At 35.5% G+C, this 20,542-nt stretch overlaps 1 protein-coding gene across 2 annotated transcripts in view; it reads right to left on the bottom strand.

The window, feature by feature from the left end:
* Window positions 1-1,857: 1,857 nt before the first annotated feature.
* Window positions 1,858-20,542, bottom strand: part of LOC150109410 (tyrosine-protein phosphatase non-receptor type 11-like) — a 345,702-nt gene continuing 327,017 nt past the window's right edge. The window contains exon 16 of one of the 2 annotated variants that reach the window (XM_090407982.1): window positions 1,858-2,990. The gene's annotated coding sequence lies outside the window, so the exon portion shown is untranslated. The remainder of the gene's footprint in view (window positions 2,991-20,542) is intronic. The other variant, XM_090407997.1, reaches the window with a different exon arrangement.

Genomic DNA, 20,542 nt, shown 5'->3' with positions numbered 1-20,542 from the left:
TAAAACAAGAGTTGATAGAAATTCTTTTCATATCCGAATAAAGATCAGTAAGGTGAAGTATCCGTTCCTTCATGCATGATTTTTGGAAAATAATTCAGTGGAATGTGCAAAGCAATATCCATAGTAAAATTCAGATATTCCACAAATTAAAAAAAAAAATAAATTATTGAAATGTTTCTGTATGTCAAGCAAGATGCTTTCAGATTTCTAAGTCATGCTCAGGTCTAAACGAAGCTGCTAAGATAAGAAGTTCGGCACATAATTTTGTTCTTATGATTTATCATGTTGAAATTAGGCTGTGTGGAATGGAACTTTATTGTTGTTCCATTACACAACAGTGAAATTGGTAATGACAGCACACAGTGATTGAATGAAGCAGAAGTTGCACTGCTGCATTTCTGCTGAGCATATGCAGAAGTAAAAACAGTAGTAAGTTTGTGCTTTTTTTTCTGTCAGGATTACAAGCAGGAGCAAGAACAACAAAAAACAATAAGAAAATAAAGTAGCATAACATCTGATTCTCAATGGTTTAACTCTTAACTTTATTTTAAGTATCTGAAACTAAACTATTTATTCATTAAGAGTGAATCTTCAGATACTTTTATAATCACAGAAAAACAATATGCAACTGTCAATATATATTTCAGACAACTGTAACAGTGTGAAAATAATCTTCTATGCAGTTCTTTTTCAGTTATATATAAGCTATTAGTTATCCTTTATGGAGAAAACTTAGTTTCTTGCTTCCAGCAGAAACTTTCATTCTCTCTTGAATTTGGAGAAAAACTAACGCAGAAACTGCTCCTTTCATAAATCAGTTACGTTCTTTCTACACCCTAAATCAAAGAATATCTTATTTTCATTCAAAACACTAAGTTATTTCACTTTCTATAAAGTCACAGCAAACTTGATTGAATAAATTACTAAAATCATATCAACAGTTCTAAATTGTCCTTCTGAATGAAAATCACATAAACCAAGTTCACGACTCACTGTTGGTCCCATTTTTATATGAACTAGACTAATGACCATAACAAACTTCACATCTTTTTTTCTTTCTGTCTTCTGTTGCTAACATTTCTTCTAATTTCTGGTTGATCTTCATATACTGAAGACAGAAACTACCACAATTCTCCTTCTACTGTGCTGTTCCCTCTCTCTCTCTCTCTCTGAACAGCTGACCCTTAGCAACACTCATTAACATTTCCACTTTTGTGCATACTTGAAAATACAGCAGAACAACTTGTACTTCAGTCTGCCATTGTGCACTGGCCTTACTGATTTCAGCATTGGGCTTGAAACAGTGCTTAAGTTCCATTTCATAGTGCAGGAAAGTTAATTTTAACTTAGCAATGAAAGTAGCAGATATAACATCTTTTCATTTTATAACATTTAAATGCTGACTAAGTTCTCTTCATTCCCATAATGTGAAAAAAAGTGACAAATTGGAGCTCGTAATGACATACAACATATAATTTCAAATAAAATCGACTAACTTGGGAACTGGCCGAAGATAGGTTTAGAAAAGGTTTCTCCAGTCAGTGACTAGATTTGAACTGAAGTATTTTCGGTGGCCTAGCGTAGAGGATGCAAACGCCACTTCCACTGAGCCACACAGGCCTTCAATGTGATTAATTATACAAATACAATTATGTTCTAAATTTCTCATCTTAGTAATTTTGTAAAATAACATCTGGAAATGTCTTGATAGTGACAAATATTTAAATAACATAAAATAACAGCCCTTTATTATATATATTTTTTAAATTCTACAATTGTTTACCACATCCCAAAGTGAGTAGACACTCATTCATCTTACACTTATGAATGATGTATGAAATGTAATTGCCAGTGTACATATTGACTAAATGTTTCATCTTTTCAAGTGTATCTCTGATAAAGACCATGTTACCCACAATTCTCACTCAGATTTTTATAGAATTCTCTTGAAGGCTACATTTTTTTTTTTTTTTAAAATAAGCTGATACTCTCCAATTTTTATTTTATTTGTAATAAAAATTAGAGGCATATTGTTCCCCCCTCCCATGTTGAAGAAATCAAGTACTTGTATTCTATTCACAAATTTTTAATTTTAAGTTCAGTTAGCATCTATACACTTTTGATTATAAACAGTAACAAGTATGAAATACTTTCTATCGTTGAAAGATGCAAGAATGAAGAGTTCAGTTATATAAATATTTGCACAAGTAATAAAAAGCTACATATATATAAAAAAATAGTTTTTTTTTCCCTTCACAACTTTTTTATTGCTAAAATAGTTGTGTGTTTGCACCTTAAGAATATAACATTTTTAAAGATCTTAAGCAAATCATTTATTTAAAAATTACTCTTATATTCAGAAATTTACAATAAGCATCTAAGCCAGCCATAATTTATCTTAAATATGATTTCAGTTAAATATGCTCAGCTGTATGCTTAGCTTAGTAGTCTTTGACAGAAACTATGCAGGACTGGAATAGTGAACAGTGTGACACTGATTTCAGCACTGTCAATCAAAACAACATGAAACGTATGCGTAAGCTGTACTCCCAAAGATATATGTAACTTATGACTCATTTTCTATATACTAACTTATCTCTAACAAAATAACTACTATGAAGTTTGTGTGTAATGTAAAACTATTATTTTGGCTATGTATTTTATAAAGGAAAATGTAGCTTTTAAGTGTACACACTGTCAGTGCATGTAACTGTTGCACTTTTCACAATCTCCCAAGGCCTGCCAACTTGTGAGTTCCTGCTAAGTTTGTGTGGACCATTTCTAACTGTCATGGTTGCTGAAGAGGCACAGAATTGTGTGGCACACAAACACATGCCAGTTTCATAATAACCGTCAATACTACTTCCCAAACTGGAAGCCAGCAAACTTCTGGTACATCAGTAAAGACTTGGGCTGCAAGATAAGATGGCAATCTTCACTGCCACTTGTAAGACATATAGCCACGAAGAATGACAGTTTTGTTGAACTACCTAAATATATATATATAATAAATTAATATTAAATTTGAATATTTATTACACATAAAACTTGCATATTAAGAAGCTTATTTTAGTAGAGAATGGAAAAATAAAGTTTAAAAAGAATTGCAATAAGTCACAAATGCAGTTACACAACTTTATTTTGTATAAACAGAATTTACTCTTTGTTTTAGAGTGGCAAATGAAAACTGGATTTGCAAGAGGCCAATTTTTACCAGCAATGCAGGAGAGACCAGAAAAATATTGATTAAATCTAAATATCATTGTGAGAGCCTTGTAAATGCTTATAGGACAACTGTTACACCTGATATCTTGAGAATATAGTATTCTCAGTTATCATGGTGTAACATGAAAAACAAATAACATAAATAAAAACCCCTGCATGAAAAGAATAATTTAATATTCTTGCATCCAGTATAAATTGAGCAAAATATAAAGGTCTATTGTTTAGTCAAGATAACAAAAGAAAAGAATGTATTAAGATGTATTATGACTAAACAAGGAATTTGTATTAAATAAGTAGCTAACTAAGAATTAATATAGTAATGCGATTAAGAATGAAAGAGTTAAGTCCATAAGTATAAAAGAATGAGTCATGAAATACGCTATGTAAGAGGCTACAGATTAAGCATTAAGTAGAATTCTGAGAAAAGGTTTATAAGGGAGCTAAGATAGAGGCTAACAAGAAAAATAACGGAATATCGTTTAGGGCCTATATCCGGATAGAAACTTCGTTACGAGTTGCCGATCAAAATGACGTATGGCGGCCAAATGCTACCCAATTGGTAGACAGACGGAAAACTAGTAGGAGGTGGGAAAAGGAAGTAAGAAAGAGCGCCGTTAGGGGAGCAGCTATAAAAGGGTTGGTACCCCCCCCCCCCCCCCGCTCGTGGCTTTTTAGAGGCTTAGTGCTTTTTTGGTTCTTTTCGAGGAGTAGGCTCTCTTGGGCTTTAGTTAGGTTTTCGAGTGGCCTTCACGGTGTTCCTGAGTGGAGAGATATGGCTTATATCCTCATGCCACAAGGAATCGAAGGTGAGCGGGAAAGCTATTCCCGTATTCCTATGTAGAAAGCAAAATATACCAAAGAGTCATAGGAAGCTGTGAAAATATCGATGTCCTCGTTTCGGATAGTACAGCCGGCGGCGCAGATGTTTATACAGCCCTGAATTGCGAAGAAGTTATGCAAGCAAGTCCATTCAGTAGAAGGTAAAGGCCCGTAAGTGAAGCTAAAGAAAGGTATTGTGAACTTTGTCTTATGTTAACTAGAAATTGTTTGTGATAGGTACCACTGTCTTATTATGGAACTGTTAAAGTGATTAGGGAGAAATTATAATAGAACTTTAGAATTTGATAGAGAGTGTTAAAAGTAAACTAACTTGTGTTGATAATTTGTGAATATTTAATTGTCCTAAGAATCTTGAGTGCCTACTACATTGTAAAAGGAAAGTTAATGAAGTAAATGGTTTTGTTAATATTGAATTAGATTAGTGCGAATTGAGTAATCAAGTATCCTGAGGAATTTGAATGCCTAGTGTGATGTGTAGAGAACCGGAATTGTCATAAGTATGTGCTAGAGTAGCTAATGATTTTGTTAGTATACTTGAAGTTGAATAACCTAATAATGTGTGGTGATCTAATCTTTCCATGTTAAGTGAATTCATGTTTTGTATGAAATTTTGTGGCGGCATGATTGTAGTAACTTTTGTCGAATCGTAGCCCAACTACTTGTATTAAGCTAATTTTAGTGGAGTATTTTGATATGTACCATGTTTCGTGAAATAATAAATATTTTGTTTAATGATGAAAAAAGGGTTGTCTGATATTGCTGTATACCAATGCACAGCTTAGAAACATTCGAGCCTAACCACGTGGGGAATTAATGTTAAGAAACGGGAAGTTTAAGGAATTAATGTTGAGTAACAAGAAATAGTGTCACGACTGTAATAGTAACACTTTCAGATATTTGAGTTCCTTCCTCTGTTTATGTACAAAATATCATAAACTAAATATCCCAAAGGGCGCAGTTAAAATACAAACACTAGGGATACTACGGGGAACAATAGCTCAGATATTAGTAGAAACTTTGGTGATGTTTTGAAAGTAGAAGTTAGGAGAATATAGACGAAGGCAGTTTGTAAAACAAACAAACAAAAAAAAAATCGTAAGATAGGGATGTAACACAACTAAGATGAAGCCAAAATAATTGGGACTTTCTGTTAATACAGACTTCCAACATGTTTTGCTACCCATGTCTAATAGTTTTATCAGGGAACATATACAGGAACAGAGCCTCCGTAGCTCAGTTGGTATAGACAAAGCCCTTTGGCCAGAAAGACCTGGGTTCGATGCTCATTCATGACCAGAGGAACCTTTATCTGGTCTCTTTCAACTGAAGGTGAGTTAGCCGGTCTGATACGAAGGATTTTTCCACATGGAAACTCTGGTTTTTCATCTCTCAGAACAGGCAAACCATCATCATCATCATCAAATTCCTGCCATGTACCCTCAAGGGGTGTACAGGATATGACAGTACTACATGAAAAAATTACATCATTACTAACTTCCTATCTACAATTTTCCTCCAGATCAGTCTGTTACTTGTCAAGACTCCAACATTATCAGATCTTATATTTCTATCGTCTAAGGCACTTTGTACCGTATCAATCCACCTATATCTTGGTCTTCCTCTGGGTCATTTTCCTGCCAACCTGGCAGAGAACACTTGTTTTGCTAATCTTTCCTCTCCCATTCTATTTAAGTGACCATACCATCTGAGATTAGCTCTGCTAACGCATTCCTGGATGCTGACAATGTCAAGTTCTTTCCTAATATCCTCATTTTTAATATGATATTGCCATTGATGCCATCTGTTCACGCCTCTAATCTTTCTCAGGACTCTCATATCTGCGGTCTCTAGTCTTTGGTCAAGTGTTTTACTTCTGACCCAGCTCTCAGATCCATAAGTTAAAATTGGTTTGAACAGTCTTGTATACAGCTAATTTAGTGTTCCGACTAATTTCTTTCTTATTCCATATGAATTTATTCAATTGACTTCCCACAATACCAGCTTTGCTGATTCTGTTGTCTATTTCTATATTTAGTTTACCATCTTCAGTAAAAATTGTGCCTAAGTAGCTGAAATGTTTTACTTGTTCCACAGGTTCTCCATTCACAACACAGTTGACATTTTCAATGATTCTGCCTATTTTCATTGTCTTTGTCTTTTTATTGCTGACCTTCATACCATATCTATTACAACAGCTATTCAATTTAGTCAGAGAATCTTGCAGACTTGTAGCGGATTTATTTAGAAATATAACATCATCCGCATAAAGCAAAGAGCTGACATTAACATCTCCAATTTTGATATCAGGTTTAATACCACATTCCTTCATAATGTGATCCATATAGATAATGAATAACAGAGGGGATAATGTACATCCTTGTCTCACACCAGATTTAACATTAAACCATCTTCCTGTACTTCCTTCAATTCTAACTGCTGACTCACAACTCAAATAAAGACTAAGTATTGCTTGATATAATGCCTCATTGACACCATATAACTGCAGCGTATTGAATAGCTTCTCTCTTGGAACCTTGTCATATGCCTTTTCCAAATCGACAAAACTTAAATACAGATCTTTGTTATATTCCCATGCTTTCTCGACTATTTGTCGTAAAGTGAAGATCTGATCCTGACAGCCTCTATTTGGCCTGAATCCAGCTTATTCTTCACCAAGCTTTTCTTCCACAAATCTTCTCAACCGTTTCTCAAGTATACTTGCATAGATCTTGCCAGGAACACTCAGTAGGGAAATACCTCTGTAATTCTCACATTCAGTTTTATTTCCCTTTTTATATATGGGTACTATGAGAGCTCTACTCCAATCATCGGGAATTTGTCCCTCTGTCCAGGCTTTCTGAACTATGCAGTGCAGCCACTGTAAGACTCTTATACCACCATACTTCAGCATTTCTGGTCGAATATCATCTACTCCTGCTGCCTTTCCACATTTCAAGCCTTTGATGGCTTTTTCTACTTCAAGTATGGATATGTATTCCTGACTGCATGCCTGTTCAGTGTTTTTTTATCACTGTACTGTCATCACTGCTTGTTTCATTTAGCAGTTTTTCAAAGTAATTACTCCATACTTCAAGGATATCTTTTTCTCCTGTTTTCATTTCACCTTTATCATCTCTAATTTTTTTTACAGCACTCTTTCCTCCATTCCTAAGCTTCTTCAACAACCTCCAGAATATTTTGCCACCTTCTTGATATTTATTTTCTATATTCTTGCCAAAGTCCTCCCATGACTTTTGTTTAGTTAGTTTTACACACTGTTTAGCTTTCTTACATTTGTCTCTGTATTATGTAAGAGTAAAAGCTGACTTATTTGCCAGGAACTTTTGATATACTTTCTTCTTTTCCTTCACTGCCTCTTTAACTTCCTGTGTCCACCAGGGAGTTCTGATTTTTTTATCCTTGCACACAACCTCACCACATGCCTCTCTGGCAGAATCAATCAATGTTTCCTTCAGAGTTTGCCACTGAATCTCCAAGGTTTGATTCCTGTTCTCAAACTCTTTCATTTTCTTTTCAATAATATTTCTGTATTTTAGTCTACAGTTCACATCTGAGAGCTGCTCAACTTTTATTGGCTTTAAAACTTTCTTACATGTTATTCTTTTCAATATGAAATTCAATTTTATCCTGCTCAAGACGAAATAGTGATCACTTCCAATTTCAAATCCTCTGTACACTCTGGTGTCCTGCACCAGGGAGAAAACATCACTATCAACAATAACATAGTCAATGAGACTTTTCTTATTCCTCTCTCCATGTGAATTTGTGCACATTTTTATGTTGGAACATGGTGTTAGTAATAACCAGTCCATGTCCTGAGCAGAAATCCAACAGATATTTGCCATTATTATTAGCTTTGCTCTTTTCTCCAAATTTTCCCAAAATATTTTTGTATGTCTCACAATCATTTCCTACTCTACTATTTAGATACCCAACAAGGACCAACTTTTCCTTTTTCATTGTGTCAGTTGCTTTTTCTAAAGCCTCAAAAAATTCCTCCACTTCTACCTTAGTAGAACTTTCTGTGGGACCATACGCACAAATAAGTCTCATTGCCCAGTTCCCCATTCTCATATTTGCCCACATTACTCTACTTGAGACTGACTGCCATTCAAGAAGATTAGCCTCGTATTTTGTGTTGAATACTATGGCTCTCCTTCTTTTCCTTGATTGTCGTTGCCTGAATATACCATTTTGTATTTATTGTTCAGAAAGATCTCACCAGTTTTGGTCTTTTTTGTTTCAGTCACCCCTATTATGTCGATCTGGTACTTATCTAATTCCTCAGCTAGCTCCATTTCTTTGCCATTCAGGCTTCTTACGTTGATAATACCGATCTTTAACTCTGGTGATGTTGAGTTGGGGTTTGTTTTCAGATTTGTTCCAGTAGCTGACTTTTCGCTGTTCGCCCTGGTTCCCTGGCGAAAACAACGGGGGCCTTGTTTAACCGGGCGACGCCCCAGCCGGCATGAAATTTTGTCATGTTGTACCATCATTTTTTATTTTGGTTTAACCAATAAGAATACAATTTGGTCGGCTAAATTCCAAATTGCCAGCCCATCTTCATTCGTTCAGTATCAAAGTAGATAACCAACAGGGTGCACCACGAGAAGGTGAGGATTGGACATTAGGTCAGAAGCCCTGGTCGGTTCTCCGCATTCCTATAAAGGCTATGTGGAGGTCTCATCTCAGGCAAACCAGTCCCATGAATACACATGGACCTACAGTCATAAAATATTTAATCCCTCTTTAGGAGGGCTCAACCCATCCTAAGGGATGGGGAGGAAAGGGGAGACCCCATCTGAAATAAATAATACAGGGACAACTTCTGTTCATGTATGTCACATCATATATTTGCTTCTCACCTTGAATATGTGGGGAATGTGCACGATCAAGCCTTATGAGAGAGAAGATACTTGATTCCCTCCAGTGACATACTAAGAAATTGGGCACTGTAACTATTGACCAAACCAAGAAATGGTTGGTTACTGCAGGTGAACACCAGCTGGGTGTTTTATAAACTATTATGATCTTTTAGAAAAAATACTGAATAACTCATACTTTTTTGACTAAGTTTTTATTTCTTACAGCACATATCCTTCACTCAGCCCTTCTGTTTCATGTTCTTTGCCAATTCCATGATTTCTTCTACTAATTTTCATTCTTGATTGAATAAATGAAGTAAAGGTGGTTTGTTTTTCTTACTAATAAAAAAAAAAAAAAAAACCACCTCCACCATACCCAGGCAATCAAAAAAAATAATAATAATAATAAATAAATAAAAATAAACAAACAAAAAACATAGCAATCGGAAAATGACAAGACATAAAAAGTTTGTCTCCTGTTCAAATAGCAGATGAGTTATCTAGAAACTAAGGTTCAGTTTCTAGTATCATTCTCCTTCAATTCATGCACAAATGCCCAAGGAAAATCATCCACACACACACACTGTACTTTGACTCCCATTCTTCCTCTTGTACATGCCTTCAGTCACTAACCACAAATTCTATCCATGTATTGCTGATGACAGTACATTTCATTTGCCAAATTTTCCATGACCAATGCCTAAAAGCTGATCTGGTAGGGTGAGGATTGCATAACAAATGTCACTGTTGTCAAATCTCATGTAGAGATGGCAGAGTCTCATTTCAAGGTTCACAGATTTCCTTCATGCGCTCTCCTGATCTGACAACTCGATGCCTTCATTTGGGGTATGTTGAAGGAATGGGTATTCCATCATGACCTGCTTTGAAATCTTGATTAACTAAGGGATAAAATTACACAATATTTCCAGCAGATGTCCCAACCCTTGTTCTGCAAGATGACACGGAACCTTTGCATGCACTACGAAACTTGTCTGGAAAGAGTGCTCATTTTGAGCACATAATCTACCATCATTAATGCTTTATTCAACCAAAATTTCACTTTTAGTTGTGGATGTACATATCATCATGTGTAAACATATATTTCTTTGTTAATAAACCCATTTACTCCATAACATATATTGTAGTTATTCTGTACTGTTTTTTTTTTCCCCTCGCTCCATGCTATAGTATACCCTTTAACACTTGATCCCAGTTACAATTCTGATAGCTAGGTTTCACTAGTACCAACAATCTTAGGCCATACAGTATTTAATAAAGCAACAAACTCAACCCCTTTGTTTCTGATTATAAATATTTTATTATTAAAATTAAATATTTTTATAGGTCCAAAGGAAAGTAGAGAAATGATTGTGCCCAGTTGGAGAAATATGCTCATGAAAAATAAAAATAAAAAAAAAAAACAGAAACAGAACATCCTTTGATTTATTTACAGGAATGCCTTTTTTCTAAATAGCAGATGGTGAATTAAAAACATTCTGAATGGATTGTTTTGATAGCAGATGGTTGGTTTAAATTTATGGCTGAAGCAACTAAAGCTCTAGGTCAGTGTATTATATATGTACTTCTGGATGATTTGCCTATTTTTGGGGATAAAAAATCCCAGGGCTTTAAAGTGGGTCGAGTTTTTTATATAGGAAGCTGAATTTCCGGTGAGGGGGACAGAGAGTTGGCCAGCTGTTTAGACAGTACAAGGTGCATTGGTGGCATCTACTATAGGTCTGAGTGGGGAATTGGGTTTGTGTGATTCAGCTTCCTATATAAAAAAACTCGACCCAATTTAAAGCCCTCACAGAAAATTTAACCTTGAACAATACAGAGATATTAGTAGGCTTTGATATCTCCTCTTTGTTTATCAGTATTCCCTTAACTGACACTTTATCTCTCTTAGAAAACGTTTTCCCCTCTGACATCTTAGATCTCTTTTCCTTTGCCATCAACTCTGGGTAATTTCTCTTGGAATAACAAAATCTACAAGCAGATAGAAGGAACCGCCATGGGTTCCCCCCTCTCACCCCCCCTTGCCAATTTCTATATGGAAGATTTCGAAAAACAAGCCATAGACTTAGCCCCACTCAAACCTTCTATCTGGCTAAGATATGTAGATGATGTGTTCTCCATTTGGCCTCATGGCCCAGACACATTAGACTCCTTCCTCGGTCATCTCAATAGCCTACATCCAAGAATCCAGTTTACTATGGAAAAGGAAAAGAACAATTGTTTACCCTTCCTAGACACCTTAGTCACGCGCCTGCCTAATGATACACTTGCCTTCACTGTATACAGAAAACCCACACACACAGGCAGATACATTCACAAACTCTCCCACCACCACCCCTCACAACAATATGGCATCATTAAAACCCTTACTAAGAGAGCCCACAATCTTTGTTCCAGTGGAACCGCCCTCACTACTGAGCTTAACCACATACACAGAACTTTCCTCTCCAATGGCTACAGCGAACACAGTATCAAAAAAATAATCAATTCCTCCCCCATTCCCAGGCCCTCTCGTCAACAAGATTTTAAAAATGCCATCACCATACCCTACATCCGAGGCACTTCGGAAAAAATAGCCAAGATACTAAAAAAGTATAACCTACACACAGCATATAAGCCCTACTGCAAACTTGCTACCCTTATCCGTTCTACGAAAGATCAGCTCCCTCCTCTCTCTCTGCCTGGAGTTTACAAAGTACCCTGTTCCTGTAAGCTTGCATACTTTGGACAGACAGGCAGATCAGCATCCATCCGCCTGGAGGAACACAAGTCGTACATCGTTAAACACAACTATGGCCATTCAGGCTTGGCTGATCATGTTTTGGACACCACCCACAGAGTATCATGGAAGAAAACCACCATGCTCCACCACAGCAAATTCAAGAAAGAGAGACTTTTCTTAGAAGCAGCAGCTCTCAGAAACCAACCAAATCTTAACAAATACGGTTGCATTAAGCTTCCGAAGATTTGGGAAACACTCATCACCAGAGGTCCCACCTTACATTCCAGGCCACCTACTACCACTCTTAGAGGGCGCTCCACCTAGATAGGACTTTAGTGTCACCCACGTGGTTGGGCTTAGTATTGTAAGTTTTTGTGTGCTTGTTACATTAATTGTTTTTGTAATCCCCGTAGATGTCCTAGTGACTAGGACGAAATATAGGAAGTATTAAATTCTAAAAAATCCATTAAACCTCCAACATAATGTCCTCACAGCACTTAAGCCTCTACACAAGAGTGGACAAATTCAGGTTTTGAGAAACCAAGAAAATTGTAGGTTTGTCTGTTTAATATGATCACTTAGCAAGTTCTTTCCTAATATCCTCATTTTTAATTTGATACTGCCATCAATTCACCCCACTAATCTTTCTCAGAACTCTCATATCACAGGTTGTCAATCTTTGATCAAGTGCATTATTTTTAATCCAGCTTTCAGATGCATAACTTAAAATTGATTTGAACACTGTCTTGTATACAGCTAATTTAGTGTTTTGACTAATTTCTTTCTTATTCCATATAAATTTCTTCAGCTCACTTCCTAACATACCTACTTTACTAATTATGTTGTCTATTTCCATATTTAATTTACCATCTTCACTAAATATTGTGCCTAAATAGCTGAAATATTTTACTTGTTCTAGAAGTTCACCATTCAGGATACAGTTGATGTTTTCAATGTTTATGCCTATTTTCATTGTCTGTCTTTTTATTGTTGATTTTGATACCAAATTTATTACAACAGTTATTCAAATTTAGTCAGGGAATCTTGCACACTTGTACTGGATATATTTAAAAGCATAACATCATCTGCATAAAGTAAAGAGTTAAGATTAACATCACCAACTTTGATATCAAGATTTAACACCACTTTGCTTCATAATGTGATCCATATAGACAGTGAATAACAGTGCAGATAATATGCACCCTTGTTGCACACCTGATTTTACCTCAAACCATCTTCCTGTATCTCCAAGTCTAATTGCTGACTTATAGCTTAAATAGAGATTATGTATTGCTTCATATAATACCCTATTGATGCCACATGACTGTAGTATTTTGAATAGCTTTGTTATTGGCATCTTGTCATATGCCTTTTGCAGGTCTTAAAACTTAAATACAGATCTTTGTTATATTCCCACAATTTCTCAACTATTTGTTGTAATGTGAAAATATCATCCTGACAGCCTCTATATGGCCTGATTCTAGCTTGTTCTTCACCAAGCTTCCCTTCCACAATTTTTCTTAGCCGTTTCTCAGTATACTTGCATAAATACTACCAGGAACACTTAGTAGGGTAATACCTCTGTAATTTGCACATTCAGTTTTATTTCAATTCTTCTAGATGGGTATGAGAGCTCTGCTTCAATCATCTGGAATCTGACCAGGCCGAATTATGCAATGTCAGCACCTGTAAGTGTGTTTTACCTCCACATTTGAGCATTTCTGGACAGATTTCATCTACTACAGCAGCCTTTCCACATTTCAGGGTTTTTTTTTTTTCCAATGACTTTTTCTACTTCCAAGTATGGATACGTATTCCTGACTGCATTCCTGTTGGGAGTTTTCTACCATCATGCAGACACTGCTTGTTTCATTTAGCAGTCTTTCAAAACTAATTACTCCAGACACATAAAATATTGTTATCTTCATTTTACCTTTGTCATCTCCAATTCCTTTTACAGTACTTTTTCCTCCATTTCTAAGGTTTTTCCATAGACTGCATACCTTTTTTGCCACCTTCCTGATATTTTCTATGTTCTTACCAGTCTTCCCATGAGTTTTGTTTAGCTAAGAATTGTTAACACAAGAATATTTTAATGTTTGCCAAATATTTCAGTCTGAAACTAACAGACTATTCTCGGTGGCTTGATAGGAACAGTTTTTTTTACAAGGTGGAATACAAACAATTGATCATTCAACAGTAGAACGAGTCACGTGATGTTACATTGCTAAGCATTAAAGAGAAGTAAATTTCACCAGTGATGAATAAATTATAGGTATTAATTCACAATTTCATATAACAATCTTAATTTATAAATTCAATTAAAGATAACGTTAGACTAATGTAAGAATTAAAGATCTCAATTTTAAAATTTTTTTTTTTTTTAGTATGTTATCTGGATTAAACTTTCCCATATTTTTGACAAGGATATAGAGTCATTTCGATTCAAGTTAGGGTGTTGAAGTAAGGCCTCAGCACTCTCTTTGAATAGGCATTCGAATTTATAGCGACATCTGTGTAGAAGACAAGTCTTAGACCAGAGAATGTTGTTGATTGTCTCTATTCCGTACTGTGCCAATCCAGGCTGATTGGATTTGTTGTGAAGAATGTATGATTGATGTTCTTGTATTCTTTTTTTCTATAGAGCGTCCGATTTGTCCAAAGTATGACAGATTGCAGTTACAAGGAACTTGATATACACCAGGCAGAGACATAGTTGAGCATTTATCTTTAGAAGAGGGGGATATTTTATTAATAGGCATACAAGTGACTGTTAAATCATATTTCTTCAGAATTCTTGAAATTGGTTCTGAAATCCTGGAAATATATGGAATTGGAACTCGACGTAATGATTCTCTGTTGTTCTGGATTAGATTGTAGGAATCAAACAGATGTGTAGTTTTTTCGGAGAAGCCATTTAATTTCATGTGATGTTTGATAGTTGAAAGTTCTTTCTGTAATTCAATGGGGAGTTGAGCAATTGGTTCTAGCTCGTTGAATTAAACATTTTATGATTCCTGTTCTTTTGATAAGGATGATGGGCAGATTATTTGAGAATGTAAAGTCCAGTAAAATTATAATTCTTAGTTTAATGTCACAAGTGTCTCTGAAGAATAAAATTTGTTTAGCTAGTTTTACACAGTGCTTCGATTTCTTACATTTTTCTCGGTATTCTCTAAGAGCACAAGCTGAGTTACTTTCCAGGAACTTTCAATATGCTTTCTTTTTTTCTCCTTCACTGCCTCTAATTTCCTGAGTCCACCATGGAGTTCTGATTTTTCTATCCTTGCAGACAACCTCACAGCATGCCTCTCTGGCTAATCTTCAGAATTTTCCATTGAATCTTCAAGGTTTGGTTCTTGTTTTCAAATTTTTTCATTTCTTTCTTCAATGATTTTTATGTATCTGAGAAAACATTTCACCTCTGAAAGTTGCTCAAACCTTAATTCATTTTAAAACTTCATGAGACAAAAGTATAGAGTGAATGTGAAATAGGAAGTGATCACCATTTAGTTTTGAGCAGGATAAAATTAAACCATTCTTTCAAAGGTGAATTGTGGACTGAAATATACAAATCTTATTTAAAAAAAAGTTGGAAAACAAGAACCAAACCTTGGAGACTCAATAGCAGGCTCTAAAGTAAATATTGATTCAGCGCCAGAGATGCATGCAACAAAGTTGTCTACAAGGATAGAAAAATCAGAACTATGTGGTGGATGCAATAAACTGAAGACAGTCCTGGAAAAGCACACCAAAAATTAAATATCAGATAACCAGCATGTGCTTAGAGAGAGAGAGAGAGAGAGAATACAAAGAAAAATGTAAAAAAGCAAAGCAATATGTAAAAGGAGCTAAACAAAAGTCATTGAAAGACTTTGCTAAGGAATACAGATGGCGGCAGAATTTTCTGGAGTCAAATGATAAATGTCCCATGAAAACTGAAGACATAGATGCTTGGAGTAATTACTTTGAAAAACTGCTAAATGGAACAAATAGTGACAGAACAGTCATAGAATATACTTAAGAAGAATACACTGAGGAGTACATATCTGAAATGCGGAAAAGAAACTACAGTAGATATGACCCAAAATGCTCAAATATGGAGATTTTGAAGGTTTTACAGTGTATATATATACTGCAAAATTCAAAAGGCCTGATCCAATGCCAAAGTCCAAATAATTGGAATAGAGCTCTTATGGTACTCATCTGTAAAAAGGGGAAATAAAACTGAATACAAGGATTGGGAGGAATTAAGTGTTCCAGGTGAGATTTATGCAAGCCTACTTGAGCAGAGGCTAAAGAGAAGAACAAGCTGGGTTAAAGCGAAATATGGGTTGTCACGATCAGATTTTCACCATAAGTTCAGAAATAGTAGAATATAACAAGGTCTTGTAATTAAGTTTTGTAGATCTGGAAGAGGCAGATAACAAGATGCCATGCAAAAAATTTTCAGAATGCTATTCAATTATATTGAACAATACATATTCTATAATTGAGTTGTAAGCATGCATTTAGAATTGAAAGAGATGGGGTGATGTAAATCAAGTGTGAGACAAGGTTGCATATTATCTCAACTATTATTCATCATCTATATAGATGACATTATAAAGAAAAGTGACATTAATTCTGATATCAGAACTGAAGATATTAATCTCAGTTCTTTACATTAATGCAGTTGATTTTATAAATCCAATAAGGGTCTGCTTCCTAAACAAAACTGAACTACTGTAACAAATTTGGCATGAAAATCAGCAATAAAAAAAAGACTGAAAAACAGGCAGAAACATTGAAATCATCTGCTGCATATTAAATAGAAATTTATAGAACAAGTAAAACATTTCAGTAAGCAAAAGTTTTAATGAAGATACAAAATTGAATATGAAGATAAAATTAGCGATTCTAGTATGACAGGGACTCATTATTCAGTTGAATTTTAACTAACTGATGATCTAAGATGTGGATTAGAAAGAAAAACAGTTGAGTGATCAATTACTGGAGATCACAGATATGAGGTTTTGAGAAAAAGTAGTTCAGTGAGGATGACATTGGTGGCCAAATCATATTAAAAATGAAACCATTAAGAAGGAACTTAGAGCATTGTTACCATTCACGAATGCATGAGTAGAGCTAATTCCAGAGGGTATAGTTATGTAAATAGAATGGCAGAGGAAAGATTAGCAAAAAAGGTATATGTTGGCAGGAAAAAGATCCCAAGGAAGATCAACATCTGGGTGGATTGATTCATCTAAAAGATTGAAATAAGATCTGACAAGTCCTGACAGACTTGGAGGAAACTTGAAACTTTTCATACAGTACTGTCACGATATCATTTACATTACATCCTTCCTTTATTAATATGGTGTTGGACCACCCTTTGCCTTCAATATAGCCTGAATTCTTCTTGGAATGGACTCGAGATTTCAATTGTTTCTGGTGGAGTTTTGTACCATTCTTCTTCTTGAAGAAGAAGATCTTCAAATTGTTTTAAAGATAGAGGTGGGAATCAGTTTCTTATTCTAGTCTCCAAAACTAACCAGAATGGTTCAATAAAGAGCAAATCTGGTGATTTTCCTGGACAGGGAAGATGTTGAAGTTCACCTCCATTCTCTTCAAGCCATGACTGTACAGTCCAAGCTGTGTGAATAGGGACATTGTCATCTTGGATCATGGGATGCATTTGATTACTTAAAATGTCCAAATAATCACTTGCAGTAATTCTGCCATGAAGAATAATAATGGGACCAACAGAATACCACAATATTGCTGCCAACCCCTATGCTTTACTGTTGGAACCACGCACTCCACATTGAAGACTTCCTTGGGTGTTCTCTAAACATAAATTCGTCCTGACGTGAAACAACGTGACGGTCAACTCATCTGACCATATCACGTCTGCAGTTTTCTAATGTCCAGGTTTGCGGTTGTGACATCATCATTTACAGATCTGAACATTCTTTTCAGTAATCAGAGGTTTAGCAATTTCAGCTCTACTGTAAATATTGGAATTCTGAACTTCTCAATATCCAATTATCTGTCATTTTTGTCCACAGTTTCTCTTCGATGATGAGGTCTTGCCCTGATCTGTGTATGCTGACATATCCTTAGAAATATGCCTAATATTGAGTTTTTGTCACTGATGCACCAGATAAATGCACATGAATGATTTGTCCTCTATCAAAGTTGAAGAAGTCTCCCATTTTCTGATTTTTTAACAGGAATTATCACTCAGTACAATTACTAATGTACTTGCATGAGAAATAGTGTAAATAAAACCCAAGAACATTCAGTACTGCTACCACAAGTTTTTACAATGTAGACAACACAAATTCTATTGCTAAATATCTTAGTGATTTCATTATTTTGCCCAGCCCCTGTATGTATGTGTGTGTGTGTATGCATATACAGAGTCTGTCAAAAAAATGTATACACACTTCAGAAAAAGAAAAACCTGTATAAAAATTGTAATGCTAAATTTATACAGACATTAAGGGATGAATATACAAATTACCTTTGACTTCTACAATTACATGATGTGCTCAAAGTGATTACCATTAGCGTATAGACACTTATTATTATGGCGAACTACTGCTTGGGTAATGTTGGCCAGTCTCCAGCGGGACTGCTGCGCATGCCATTTCAATTTCTTTCCAAAGGGCCACCAGTGTCGCTGGTTTTCTACGATACACTCCGGTCTCACGTGCATATTGTGTGGTAGACTTCTGTGGTGAGCGTATAAACTGTTTCAACACCATAGCCAAGGAAGCAGGACTTGTTGTTGTGCAAGGCTTCCCAAATCTTCCCTGGTGCACATCACAATGGTACCATGGGTCTCAAACTTATCATGAATGCATGCAATTGTCAGGCGTGTTGGAGATTGTCTTGTCTTGCAAACTCATGCCTCCATTGTTATTGAACTTCAACAACATTCTCAAATTTGAAATACCACTTTAAAATGGTCTTGCATTCCTCAAATGACAATCGTGCCATTTTGTTTGACTGTCCTACCAGTCACGTGTTGATGCTAATATTCATGTGAGTAATAACGAAACATCTTTTGAGAGAACATCATACTACACATTGCTACCGTAATTCGATCCAACTTCGAAAAAAGTCCATAGATGACATCTGTTAAAGTGCGTATACATTTTTTTGATGGACTCTGTGTATCAGAAATTTTATGATGATAGAGAAACCATATGTAGAATTATGAATAACAATTATTGATGCCCGTGGAGCCTTATGGCAATGTTTCTGGTTCCATAATATTAGATCACCAAAAGAAAGACTATTATAGGTTCAGTTCTGGTCACCGACTTGGAACTTTTTCTGCCCCCCTCCCACCAACAATATAAAGTATATTTCATGAGATGGTAGTAACTGCTCATTACACTTTCACCATGATGCTTTCAACATCACTGGTAACTATGGGCTCAGCCACTGATAATGGCAAAGGGTAGAGAATTGATATCTTATATCAATATAAGATATCAGTTTTCCAGAATTCCATTAGCCCTAACAGATAAGTTAGGGCTAATGGAATTCTGCTCTTCCCTTTCAGGGAATAAAAAAGGTTTTAGAGGATTTATTTTTATAGTTTAATTATTACATGATAGTAACACTTGTGATAAGATTTTAATGCTAGCATTTCAAGTAATTCACTTTTTTTTCATCATCAAATTCCTGCCATGTACCCATAAGGGGTGTATAGGATATGATAGTACTACATGAAAAAATTATATCATTAATAACTTCCTATCTACAATTTTCCTCCAAATCAGTCTGTTACTTGTCAAGACTCCAACATTATCAGATCTTATACTTCTATCGTCTAAGGCACTTTGTACCGTATCAATCCACCTATATCTTGGTCTTCCTCTGGGTCGTTTTGCTGCCAACCTGGCAGAGAACACTTGTTTTGCTAATCTTTTCTCGCTGTTTAGGTGACCATACCACCTGAGATTAGCTCTGCTAACGCATTCCTGGATGCTGACAATATCAAGTTCTTTCCTAATATCCTCATTTTTAATATGATATTGCCATTGATGCCATCTGTCCTATAATCTTTCTCAGGACTCATATTTGCGGTCTCTAGTCTTTGGTCAAGTGTTTTACTTCTGACCCAGCTCTCAGATCCATAAGTTAAAACTGGTTTGAACACTGTCTTGTATACAGCTAATTTAGTGTTCCGACTAATTTCTCTCTTATTCCATATGAATTTATTCAATTGCTTCCTACCATACCAGCTTTGTTGATTCTGTTGTCTATTTCCATATTTAATTTACCATCTTCAGTAAAAATCGTGCCCAAGTAGCTGAAATGTTTTACTTGTTCCACAGGTTCTCCATTCACAACACATTTGACATTTTCAATGATTCTGCCTATTTTCATTGTCTTTGTCTTTTTATTGCTGACCTTCATACCATATCTATTACAACAGTTATTCAATTTAGTCAGAGAATCTTGCAGACTTGTAGCAGATTTATTTAGAAATATAACATCATCTGCATAAAGCAAAGAGCTGACATTAACATCTCCAATTTTGATATCATGTTTAATACCGCTTTCCTTCATAATGTGATCCATATAGATAATGAATAACAGAGGGGACAAAGTACATCCTTGTCTCACACCGCAGCGTATGGAATAGCTTCTCTCTTGACACCTTATCATATGCATTTTCCAAATCGTCAAAACTTAAATACAGATCTTTATTATATTCCCATGCTTTCTAGACTATTTGTCGTAAAGTGAAGATCTGATCCTGACAGCCTCTGTTTGTCCTGAATCCAGCTTGTTCTTCACCAAGCTTTTCTTCCACAATTGTTCTCAACCGTTTCTCAAGTACACTTGC

The sequence above is a fragment of the Typopeltis vanoorti genome, chromosome 2, assembly GCF_054136105.1.
Source record: "Typopeltis vanoorti isolate ZY-2024b chromosome 2, IOZ_Tvanoo_1.0, whole genome shotgun sequence".
NCBI classification, from domain to species: domain Eukaryota; kingdom Metazoa; phylum Arthropoda; class Arachnida; order Uropygi; family Thelyphonidae; genus Typopeltis; species Typopeltis vanoorti.
Note: the sequence above shows the minus strand (reverse complement) of the source record. Positions and strands in the feature narration are given on the sequence as shown.